Source organism: Mycteria americana, chromosome 4 (assembly GCF_035582795.1).
Source record: "Mycteria americana isolate JAX WOST 10 ecotype Jacksonville Zoo and Gardens chromosome 4, USCA_MyAme_1.0, whole genome shotgun sequence".
NCBI lineage: Eukaryota > Metazoa > Chordata > Aves > Ciconiiformes > Ciconiidae > Mycteria > Mycteria americana.
The window spans coordinates 85,900,730-85,912,797 of record NC_134368.1 but is presented as its reverse complement, the minus strand read 5'-3'; the positions used below and the strand labels follow the sequence as shown (position 1 = coordinate 85,912,797).

General features: G+C 39.3%; 1 long non-coding RNA gene across 3 annotated transcripts in view; it reads right to left on the bottom strand.

Annotated features, from left to right (window-relative positions):
• Positions 1–1,908: 1,908 nt before the first annotated feature.
• The window catches only part of LOC142408753 (uncharacterized), a 34,125-nt gene continuing 23,965 nt past the window's right edge, over positions 1,909–12,068 (bottom strand). For all 3 annotated transcript variants that reach the window (XR_012775406.1, XR_012775408.1, XR_012775407.1), the window contains 3 exons: positions 11,139–11,228; positions 5,535–5,672; positions 1,909–2,100 (listed from right to left, as the gene is read on the bottom strand). This is a non-coding gene — a long non-coding RNA (uncharacterized LOC142408753). The remainder of the gene's footprint in view (positions 2,101–5,534; positions 5,673–11,138; positions 11,229–12,068) is intronic.

Here is a 12,068-nt window from a genome sequence, read left to right as displayed (position 1 = left end):
AGAGTTTTGCGAAGTATCTTGAGAAAACACAGATTGTGCAGATCACTTTTATTCAGAGATTCTGTTTTCTGTGACATTTTCAGTAAATTACCCCATCTTCCCACTACATATACATAAATCAGACACACACTTTCTTAATTATTGTAGGGAGTGGCATTATAAATCTCTCCTTTTCCCAAGATCTACAACCTCATAAAATTAGAATAATGTGCACCATCTCTCTTGCGTAGCTTCTGGCATGTCATTTTCACCCTCCTTCCAGCATAATTGAATACTCTGTGGGATATTTGTAGTAATAGTCATCAGTCTCTCTAATGAAAGAAGCCTGGAAAAAATATGGCAGTTTAACTATCAGATGCTATTTCATAAAAATAACTTCTAATGTTTTCCAAATACATATGATTTTCTTAATATCACTAAATTTGGCTATGTTGGTGAAAGCATTTGTATAGTGGGCCATCAGTACTGAAGCTAAAACTATTTGCAGAAAATAGGTGTAATTTACAGTTAATTTTATGAAATTTCTCTATCACCAAATACCTCAAAGAGAAAACTCACTATTTCCCATCAGACCACTGTCACTCATCTCTCAGAAGAGGGAAGATGGAGGGTCTTCAGACCTTGATGATTGCCCAGTTAAGTGAAAGCACTTTAGGGCAATACCCCTGCCTGGTGAGCCAGGTGGGCGTGGGGGTTAAATGACACAAATAAGGGACAGTACCAAGCAGGACTGCTCTCAGGACAGTTACCCATGCCCCTTCTGTTCTTGGGGATGTCCAGAAATAACTGGTTGGGCAAGCAGGCAAGTATAAGGACCTCAGAATCACAATTCAGACAGGTGTTGCCTGAATTTGCTTCAGGTGTAAGCATCGGAGACAACTATGCACCCACCTTCAAATAACCAGAACTAAAGGAAGCAAGTCATGCTATGGGCACAGTCCTAGAAGTCCCATTTTGCCAAGGTCTGAGATCTTCTTCATAGCCTAAAAGGGAATAAGCGGCAGAAGGAATCAGCGGGAAGGTGCTTTGTTTGTCACCATTCAAATCACAGGCTACTCTAAGTGACATCAGGCAAAACTGGTGCACTTGGGCAGCCAAGGGCCAGTCCCCAGCGATAAAACACCCCAGATAACGGACCAGACTTTCAGCCAGGGTCAAGGGTCAACAACAGAACATGGGCTGACAGACCTTGTGCTTTGAGGAAGAGATCTAGGCTCCTACGACCAATACTAGCTTCCAGGATTATACAGTCGGGCTCATGAGGTCATTTATCAGGAAAGGGATGTGCACAGAGACCCTAAACCAAAGGACCTTTGTAGCTCTGCCTGAACTAAAAAAAATCCAGGCTATATTAGTGCCGCCCCCTCATGACCAGCACAGTATTTTACCAGCACACAGGATAATGGCTACTCCATTAAACCAATATGAACAGGAGCTTGAAAATCAGCTGTTTTTAAAGGAATTTGGTAGCATGCCACCCAATGAGTCTTTATCATAAACTCCTAGATAGGATCTCTTTCTTCTCGTGTGCCCAAGGCTTCTACAAGACCCTCTGCAAAAAAGAAGGCATATTTAATATAATCTTTTATCACAAATGCATTGGACACAGTTCTTTTGTCCACTTATATTTCTCAGTGCTACTGCGACTCTCACCGCAGCTTTAGAATATAGCATATTTTAACACAGCAATGATCCTAACACTGCAGTACAAAAGACAGACAAACGGAGTCTTGCTTGTCAACAAATGCTAACAGAAGCCCACAGAGGCCCATCTGTAGTTTTCAGGGATTTATTGACTTCTTTTCATCGCCCCCACCTGCTTTTTTATTTTTTTATTTGTTTATTTTTAATCTACAGCAAATTTCTCACTTTTACACGTATCAGTCACCAGGCAGACTTTACCCACAGACGAAAGGCTTCACTGTAATGTTGTTTCCTTTCTCTCCATTGTGGTTTCCCAATTTTGAAATTCTATTCCTGTTTCTGAACTTCAGCCATTCTTGCGCACTGACTTATTCACGTCCTCTGTTAACCCATTCAGTGAGACTTATACCGAGTTTGAAGGCCAATTTCTGTTCTCTGTTTCATGCAATGCCAGTTCTAGAATAAAAATAGTAAGGAATAAGTATTGCCTAATAAACCTACACTGTAAATCTATAGGCACATAAATTCCTAATGCTAGGTGGTATCTAATTACCCAAGCAACCCTACTGATTTAAGTCATATTTAACATGGATAAGAGTCTATTCCTCATGTACAAAATTTAGAAGTCTGGGAGTTAACTTGCTTTCCTATTTTAGTTTCTGGTTAACAAGCATTTTATTGACTTGCTTGTTGCTTTACCATAATAATTCCAGATGCATTGTGTTTAAGTTTCTATCTGAGAGCTACTATCAGCTCAGTTTAAGTTTCTATTTGAGTACATGCCACTACTTTTATAGAGTTGTCCCTATTACAGAAACTATAGAAAAAATGCTGTTTACCCAATGCAGTAGTAAGCAATAAAGATAAATCTTGGGCGCTAAGACAAACACAGTGTAATATAAGTTTGATTGCAATTGACTGGAGATGTTCCCACATCGGAACTACTCTAGATTCTGCACAGTAATTCTATCTTAAACTAAAGAACAAAGAAACAAAAGGCCCTCTTTGCGTAGTAACCAACTTCCATAAGGTCAGTTATAATCAAAGTGCTCACTGGGAGACTAAGGCACCAAAAATACATACAGCCCTGAAATTTCTAAAACCCAGATCCAAGCCACGCTTTAGAAATACTTTGCTAGTAAAACTGTTTCTTTGAATAACTCAGCTTTGATTTCCACCAAAAGTCTTATTATTCTAAAAGCTTCCTTTCTTACCTCCTACTTTTACTGTAGCTACTCATCATATTCATTATCCAGTATATTTGATCACACAAATCACCATGCTCAGTACAGACGCAGCAGAAATTAAGGTAACAGGAAACCCATTCTTCCAAGCTTCTCCATTACAAATACGGTATTCAATAAAATGATTCCACTGCCTGACCCGGAATTTTATGCTCCCTCTGAGCATGACATATTTTGCACCTATGAAGTCAATCAAATGCCAATGTTGTTTTTTCTTTTATTACCCAGGACTGGTAGAGCAGTTTCAGTAAAAATAATTTATACCAACTGTTTCCGGTTAATGGAAATTCAAAGTCTTCAGACAGTGTTTTTTATTTCTGGTGCTTGAATTCTCAGAGAAACAGTGAAGTATAATTGATACCATACGCTTTTTATTGTTTTCCACATGAAAGAATCATGATTTTCAGTGGATCGTCAAATTATGCTGTGGCATTGTGCCAAATCATCAAACAGCAAGGTCCCATGTGATGAAGGTACAGCGTTCAAAATAGGAATAGCATGTATCATATCTTTGAATTGAAGGTTTATTTCAGTTTGTCTGAGTAAACCCAGCCAAGAAATTTTCTGGGGTTTTCCACAGTCTACAAAGCATCTCCTTGTAAATTACTGGAACGAGTCCAAGAAAATGTGCAAATATTCATCACCAAACAACAAGATTACAAAACACTATAATTTCAGAGTACATTACATTAAAGCCAAGCCAGTTGCTTCAGCCACTTCAGAAATGTTAATAACTACCAAATATGAAAATAACTGCACCTACCATATATTTCAGGAATATTGCTGCCATAGAAAAATAGTCTTTCATCCACAGTTGTGCCTGCTGAAGCATTATGTTCGCTAATTGTTTTGAGTATTAATATAACTGCTTTACACATCTGCTTCATAAAATCACAACTAAAGGAATATTTTTAGAAAATCCTGCAAATATATCAGCTTTGGGAAAAAAACCTTTTCACTTTGTGTGCAAGTCCACATCAGATCCAGTAACTGAATCTTTTTATCACTCTCTGACTCATTTTGTGACGCTACCTCACACCTCCACTTCTGCCCTATCATTTCAAGCTGAAAACTTGCTGGAAGGAGAACATCACCTTCATGACACGTGTCTTGCACAATGGAGCAATTAGGTACACATCCAAGAATTACAATTCCAGCACCAAGCGACAGTCAAAAACTCTAAGGTTTGCCACTAATTACAAAGTCATTGCAGTGCTTCCAGTTTGGACAGGGCTTTAATACAGGGGAGACATCTTCCATTCTCAGAAAGTTTGCTCTTCACATCAGACAAGGAACAGCATAACACAAGGAATAACCATGCAACAGGAGTATGCCAGGAGTTATCATAAATCTGAACTGCTTACAGAGGTATTGCACATGCATTTCTCATCGTCACAGCAACTTTTCTTTTCAATCTGATATACAAAGCCGTTTCTAAAATAATGTACATAGCACCAAAAGAATTCAGAGGCTGATGAATTAAAACTTTCATTTAACGGTTCATGATGCAAACATTACCAGCTAAAGTGCAATTGGCATATTTTATCCAACGGTAGGATTTTTGAAGAGAAACAGGAAACAAGGCAGATTTTATCTCTCAGTACTTCTCAGGCAGGAAATTTAATTTTTCGCCTTCTGGAAGGGTTTCAGTTGTAAAGACTTTAAGGAACACAATGGCAGTATGACCTAAATTGATGGTTTTAAAGAGAGGAAACACTAAATTTATGGCAGGGACTATGTTATAATCCAATATCTTGGCCTTTGTTAGAGACAGAACAAACATTGCCCTGGGGTTTGAATGACTCTGTGGACAATCTTCTTAGAATCTTTGTCAGCATGGCTCTTCCAGGTCACAGATGAATTAATGAAAAAAGCAACCCTCCCTCAAAACCTGAGCAGGGAAACAAGACTGAGGAAGAGCCTCATTAGTCCTTTGGCAATCTTGCTGTTTTAAAGTTCTTAAAAGTTCTTAAAAGTTTTTAAAGTTCTGTTACTTTTTGCCTCTGTGGATACTCCCTTGTTTATAAATAAATTAGCTACATTAAAAGATTCATTTATATCAGATCAATACCATAACTCTTAATGGCAGGTTTCTCCATGGCTTGTTAAGCCCTTTATCTGCTGCTTAGACCAGAAGTAGAAAGCACAAATAACAGGATGAAAAACCAACAACAAAACCAATTCTAGCTGATGTTCATCCTACAAGATTTTTGGATTGGATTGACTGACCTTGAAAATTGAGCCACATTATGATCAAGGAGCAGCTGCATCCCCATCAGGATAACATCAGATGTTTGCCCAGGCTGGCAGTCCTCACAGGAATGGTGCAAACTATTTTCAGTCCATCTTGAACCAACCCTGGCACACCCTGGGTGCACTGTTTGAAGTGTTCTGCACACATGGGCACAGGATATCTGCACAGCTGTGAATCTGGCAGCCCTTCTTCTTCCCTACCTAAAGACCCATCCTGCAGTCATTTGACCTCCAGAGGGAAACATGGGAGGATAGGCCATGAGGTTAATTTCTGCAAAACATTTAAGGGACGTTCTGGGATTTGCTGGCAGAACGGAGGTAGCTACAGAATAGAACAAGGGCGCCAACATTTTCCATAACAAAGTAAGAACTTACACACCCTCGAAACGTTACCTTTTCCTTTCACAGGATGTTCAAGGCAGGAACAAGAATGCTTCATTTTTTCTTGACGGAGTAGAAAAATATCCAAGAATTCTCCTTCTGATGAGAGAATCTGAGATTTATCTGTTTGCCATTTCCATAGAGCAGTATCTGTTGCAAGACAAGATGGAAAAATACCTGTCTTTTAGTAGTATGCATGTATGAGGTGCAAATCAAATGTTTACCTATCAAATAGGTACATGTGCAAATATATATCGAGTGCAAATACCTACTTACTGCCTAAGGTTTTACACTCAGAGTACATTTTATATTTGCCTCTATTTTCTGGAATTGGCTAAAAATGCAGGATTACCCTCACAGCTATCTTATTTTTCTTTTTCTCCCCTACTTTTTTTTTTTTAATTACACATTCCTGGGTGTCTGCCTAAGGGAATTTGGATGTTGTCTAAGAAAGGGAATGCTTAGGTCTGTCTCAACAAGGGGAAATAAGATGTGTTTTTGCTGGAAATTGCTACAGGGGAAAGAAAAGGATTGGGGAGGAATCTGAAGTATTAAAACCCATGTAATTCCAACTCCCTGTTGTGAATTCAGCAGCAGTTTACAGCCAGTTTTGATCTGTGTGTCTTGCCCTCATTTTCCAAAATAACTTGCATGTATGTTAAACACATACCAACTTCAACCTCTAAAAATGTTAAAACCTCTCACAAATGAGCTTCTGTGTAAATAGTGTTGGATAAACAATACTCAAAAAAGTCAAGACACTATAACAAATAATTGGAGATGATGACTACAGCCATGAAATGCTTTTGCCAGGGGCAAATAAATTAATAATCTTGCTGTTGTACCGTAGCACATCTTACGCAAAATGCTTGTCTTTAATATTTATTTAGACATGTGCAATGAGATATAAAGCTACGGTTTCTGTAAAATCCCCTAGAGGAAGCTTGTAGAGCCAACACATCAGGGTTTTCTTTTGATGCTGTGTTCTGTAATACTCTTTGTATGTGTTTCCCAGCTCTACCTATATAAGATTAGAAGCAAAACAGATCAATTCTCCAGCAGAAATTCTGCCATGTGGCTTGAGAGGTGGCAAGGCATTCCTTAGTGTACTGTCACTCCACATTTCCTACCTCCTTGAAAATTTTATTTGGAGGGAGGCACTAGCAGTAATGAAATATGATGATGAAGCATCACTTTCAGAGTGCATTCCACTCCTTCAGGTGTATTCTGGGGATTTACTATGAGTGTCTATGCTAAATGGACTTTCAAGCCATAGGTGTACTCTTTATTTCTGTATATTGGCATATATCCCTTCTCACAAATATCTCACAGAGTATATTCCCGCTTGTAACACTGAACCCATCTGGAAGTGCTTCCAATTGCACACAGTTCCTATTTCTTTGTTGAATATATTCAACAAAATGACCAAACCAAATGGGAGGAAGCATAAACTTTTAAACATAAACAAATGAAGCACAAGACACTCCTTCTCAGATTTGCACAGCTTGTTCAACCCCAGCTAAGTAGTTGAATTAACAACATTTTTACTGGACATCTAAGGACTCTCTGACTTTTCATTTACTCCTAAGCAAATGATTTAGAGTGGAATATTTAAAATACGCTATCGATTCTGTGAAAAGGGCAATGCAGTTTCACCTCGTTACTGCTACACATCCATTGTGGCCAACTATTTTCTTTGCATCGCTTCGCAGCCTGTAACAACTCTGGACTTCGGGGCCAATAGCATGAATGCAATTATCCATCTCCCTTTTTACTTCATGCTCTCCTGTGAGAATATTCTGAGCCATCTGTTGTCAGCACCAGTAGGTCTGCAGTCCCTGTAAGTGTGTAAATTAGTTCAGGGTCAAAAAATACAAAAATCTCTTTTCCCAAATGTTGGTCACTAGGTTGCCTTGCAAGTCACACCTGTCACAACAATCCCATCCCAAATATGCTCTATGCCCACAACTCATCACAAGAGCCATGAGTTGCATGGGTCTAAGATATAATTTTTTCTTTAATTTTTCATAAGACTTCTCACAGTGGATCAGTATAAATAATAAGTGAATGTTCTGTTCATTTTTAAAAGGTGTGTGTTTCCTTGCTGAACTCTGCTTTAGTACTTAATTCACTTCAATGCAATTAACCACAGGGAAGAAACAGCCCTTGTGAGCGTGAAAGAATGATTCCCAGAGACTCCACCGCTGCTAACAGACGGAGCTGTCACCAAAGCAAGTAAGATTTAAATCCCAGCTGGGACTCCAGGGACACCCCAGAGCAAGCCATTCAGGAGACAGATGATGAACTAGTTCTCCACTTCCCAGCTTAGCCACGCTATGGTGAAGATAATCCTGACAGCTTTTGAATTAGACACCTCCAGGCTTCAGTCAGATACAACAGGCTTAGTAAACCTAAGCAAGAACCTATAGCTGGGGCTAGAGGTGGTCAGATGTAGATTTTGGATTTTTTTTTTTTCCCCCTGAGCGAGGTAATATTTTACTGCCATAAAGCCTAATGAAAAAAAGACCTAGGTGCCAGAGCATGCCTTGTTCGCTTTTGTAAGCAGAGGACCAGTTTGGGAGTTGGGAACAATGGCCTCCGACAAGGACCTTGCATCCTTCCCCACAAAATCTGCTTAGCTTAGGGAAATGTAGATTGTGTATCAAAAATAAATCAAAATGCCACAGTTCTCTCTGAAATGAGATGGGATTAGAATACTATACTAGAATACCAATGGGGAAGATCAGATTCCATTTTGGCATCCCAAACCAAGCTGTGCAGCATTAGCACATTTTTTGGCTCTCTTTTGGCTTATTTAGCCAGTAGCACTGACTCTGCAATTACATTTTTCATTATTGCAAAGTAGTAATTATCTCTCTCCCTTTTATTCGCATTTGTCACAGCAACTTCCAATCAAGTGCAGAAATTTTTTACAAGATAAATGTGACTGAGCAAATCTCAAATTCAGCATCACTTCTCTCTCCCTTTCAAGGCAGCAGGATAAAGACAAAAAATGTTCCTGGGAGAGTAACTTGATTAATAAAAACATCTGTAGGCCCAATGCTGAAAAAAGCAAAACTCCTCCTTTTATCCTTTTACTAGGAAATCTACCAACATAGACTGATAAATATCCCATTTTCCTAACAAAATAACATGAATGAAACAGCTGAAATATATATTGTTATGTATGTAGAGAGGCTAGGAAAAAAAAAAACAGATAAGCTAGAAATGTAATATGGTGTTAAAGAGGAACTATGACTGACAAATACTGATGATACTAGAATAGCTGTAGGAGAAATACTTCAATATTGGCACTGTCCAAGCCAATTTGAAAAGTCATCTGATTACACTAATCCCAAAATAGATAAAATAGGAAACCATATCAGGGATTTCCAGCTAATAGCTTTCCTAACTACATTTTGAAAAGGTAGCAAAAACTCGTGGCTGTCAGACTGCACTACCAGATTTCCATAAATGTACAGAAAGGTCAAATGGGTTTCATAAATCAGGTATTAAAAGTTATGTTCAACGAGTAATACAATACAGTTAATGCCTGAGGCCTGATCATCTGAATATTCTTCAACTGTCCTATCGCAGGTTGCCGGAAAAGCATTCGATAGTGTTGAACAGCCCTTATAACATCTTGTAGCAGTTCTCAAAAAAATTCTGCTTGGGACTAACAACATCCAAAAGGCTTGAAATAACTATATAAAGTGCACTAATATAACAGATGGATATAAATCCTGTCCCTTTCAGCAAAAACCATGAGTGCTTCAAGGATGTCTACTTCCTCTCTGTTAACTTCTCCTTGGGGACAGGCACTACTTATGCATATTATGTCCACATTACGTTTTATGTTACAGGCAAAATATTGCTAGTGTGGTCTTCAGGCAATCAAAATAGCTACAATCAATGTCATAGCTAATATGACATGACTGAGAGGAAACACAAAATACACTTTCAGATCTTTTCTGTACTTCACCTGTTCTAACTGGCTTAGGCGGACTTCCCCCACCAACATCCTTCATTCATATATTGTATAAATTATACCAGTATTTTTCAACCATGCATGATGCTGCTTAAGCACAGTGTGGAATAAATCATAGCAAAAGACGGGGGGATTACAATAGGATAATGACAAGAGAATACCAAAATCAAGAATACCTGTAGATAAGTAACAAAACAAAGAGTAATTTTTGTCTGGTTTTTTTTTGAGATAAGAATCTATGTTCTCAGCATATATTCTACCCTCAGTTTCCCTTTTCCCTCCATTCTTGCCCAGCAATAAAACTTGTCAAGCAAGACTTTTGGTCAGCACACACCAGTACCTACATTTCTCAGTGCAGAATTCAGGCATACGTGTTTTCCTAGCAGCTCCTTACAGGCTGTCTGTATACCAAGTATTTCATTTCAACTATTCTACCTGCTGACTACAAAATTATTAATGATGAGATTTTTAAAAAGACTTATTACTATTGTCCAATCTCAACTTGCATTACACCCAGGAGAGTCTCCCTGATGTCTTTAATAGGAACAGACTCCGGCCAACAGAGCACTTTTGAAAATCCCCTCCTCAGCGGCAGGAGGGAAGCACAAGCCACCATAACCACATTAAGAAGTATCAGAAACATATAAGCTGTCTGTTACCCAGATCTTTTCAAAATTAATACCCCCACCCAGCAAAAATGATAGACAGACAGACCTCTGCCCCCATGTAGAGATGATCACAGGAGTGAGGGTTGCATTTCTAAATAAATCCTTATGCACTCCCCACAAAGACTGCACAAGGCAAGGCAGAGAACAAAAAGAAGGGGCCAGAATGGCAATTTGTTCCATATTCTTCGAGAAATGTATTCTCTTTTGTTTTAAAGCATTCAAGTCTTCTTTACTTTCTCATTACTTGATCTAAGATCACTAAGAAAACAAGACACAACTATTCAATTTCCAGATGAACTCGTATTATAACAATTTAGAGTCATGATAGGAAGACAAACATTCCTGGTATTGTTTGTTATTCTACTAATTGTTCCTATTTTGGTTTTTTCTGGCAAAAAGTAGGATTCAGAAACAGTGGAAACCATCCTCAAAACAGCACATTATTCCATTATAAATCCAGGGCTTCGTAAGTGGCGATAATGTACAACAGAGCATGGGAGTCACTGATGTAAGCTGCTGCTGCTGCTGCGAAACTGGGTGGAAAATGTTTCTTTCCCCTCTGGCAGGGTGCGTGCCTGCCATGAGATGAACAACCAAGCTTTCGTTGGGAATTCTGCCCACAGGAAAGGTACATACCATACAAAAGAATAAATAAAATCCCAATTTTCTGTCAAAAAAAAAAAAAACAACCAACCCCTCATCAGGAAACCTTCTCTCAACCTTTGCACGGAGTGCAATGCCTCTCTGCGGGTGAGTTCAGTTGTGTGAACATAGGTGTCCAGGGGCCTTTCAGCTGCCTCGGGGCATGTGAAAATGTCTCCATGAGGCTGACAAATGAGACAGGACCTCGTGCCCTTCTGGGCAAATGCAGGCCCAAGTGAGTTGCCCTACGGCATCTTCCAGACCAGAATAGGGCTTAATGCTTAGGCAACGGAATCCCACCCACAGTGTATGCCTCACCAGTATCAGAGTCTGCACGTTCTGATCTGTTACAATAAATTCAGCTTTTTGTTTGTTCGCTGGGTTTTGTTTTTTTGTCATGAGAAGAATCTGAAAACAAGAAGAGCAAAAAGCATTAGTGAGGCATGGAGAGACCAGAAAAGGTATACAAAGATGAAGGGGGAAAATAAACAGAGGAAGAACATGGACTGAAGCGTAGAGTCCTGAGATATCCTGAGGCAGGAAATCCTACCTGCAAGGATCTCTTTTGCAGCCATCCGCTCCTGCAATTGTCATTCACATTTGCATTTAGTTTCTATCTCACCTTGCGGAGTGGAACAGCATGTGAGTGCTGCACAGTGGAAACAGGTGGTGATAATCCCACAGATTTCCTTGAAGATATTATGGGAAATGAAGTTTTCACTGCCTAGCCCATGCTACTAATGTAAGAATGGGAGCAAGAGTACAGAGGACAGCTGGGAGGGGAGGATCTGCTTCTGATTAGAGGGGAGGAATATTGTACGCTTTGCATGAAGGCTCCAGGGCCAGAAATCATCCGATGCCAATGTCGGCATCTCCCTGTGCATTTTAATGTTAGTCCATAGCCACCCCAATGCCAGCTGATGATTTAGGGACAGCTGACGGGCAAAAAGCTCTGCTCTTCAAACACATATTCTGCACACAGTAATGCTTAGCCAGTTTGGAGGCACTGTGCTCTTCCTGCACTTCAAAAAAAGAAAGTGACCCCAGTGAATCTAAAGAATTTGTTTCTGTGTTCATCCTGAGCATGGAGAATAACACTGATGCCTTGAAGATACCAAAAAGACTTATTTCCTGAGAAATATTTTCTGAGTTACTTCAGAGTGATTTTCTAAGAGATCACCACAGCTGACAGTCAAAATAAATCAAATTACAAACTATACTGTCCTCAGTTAAACTGCCAATTACATC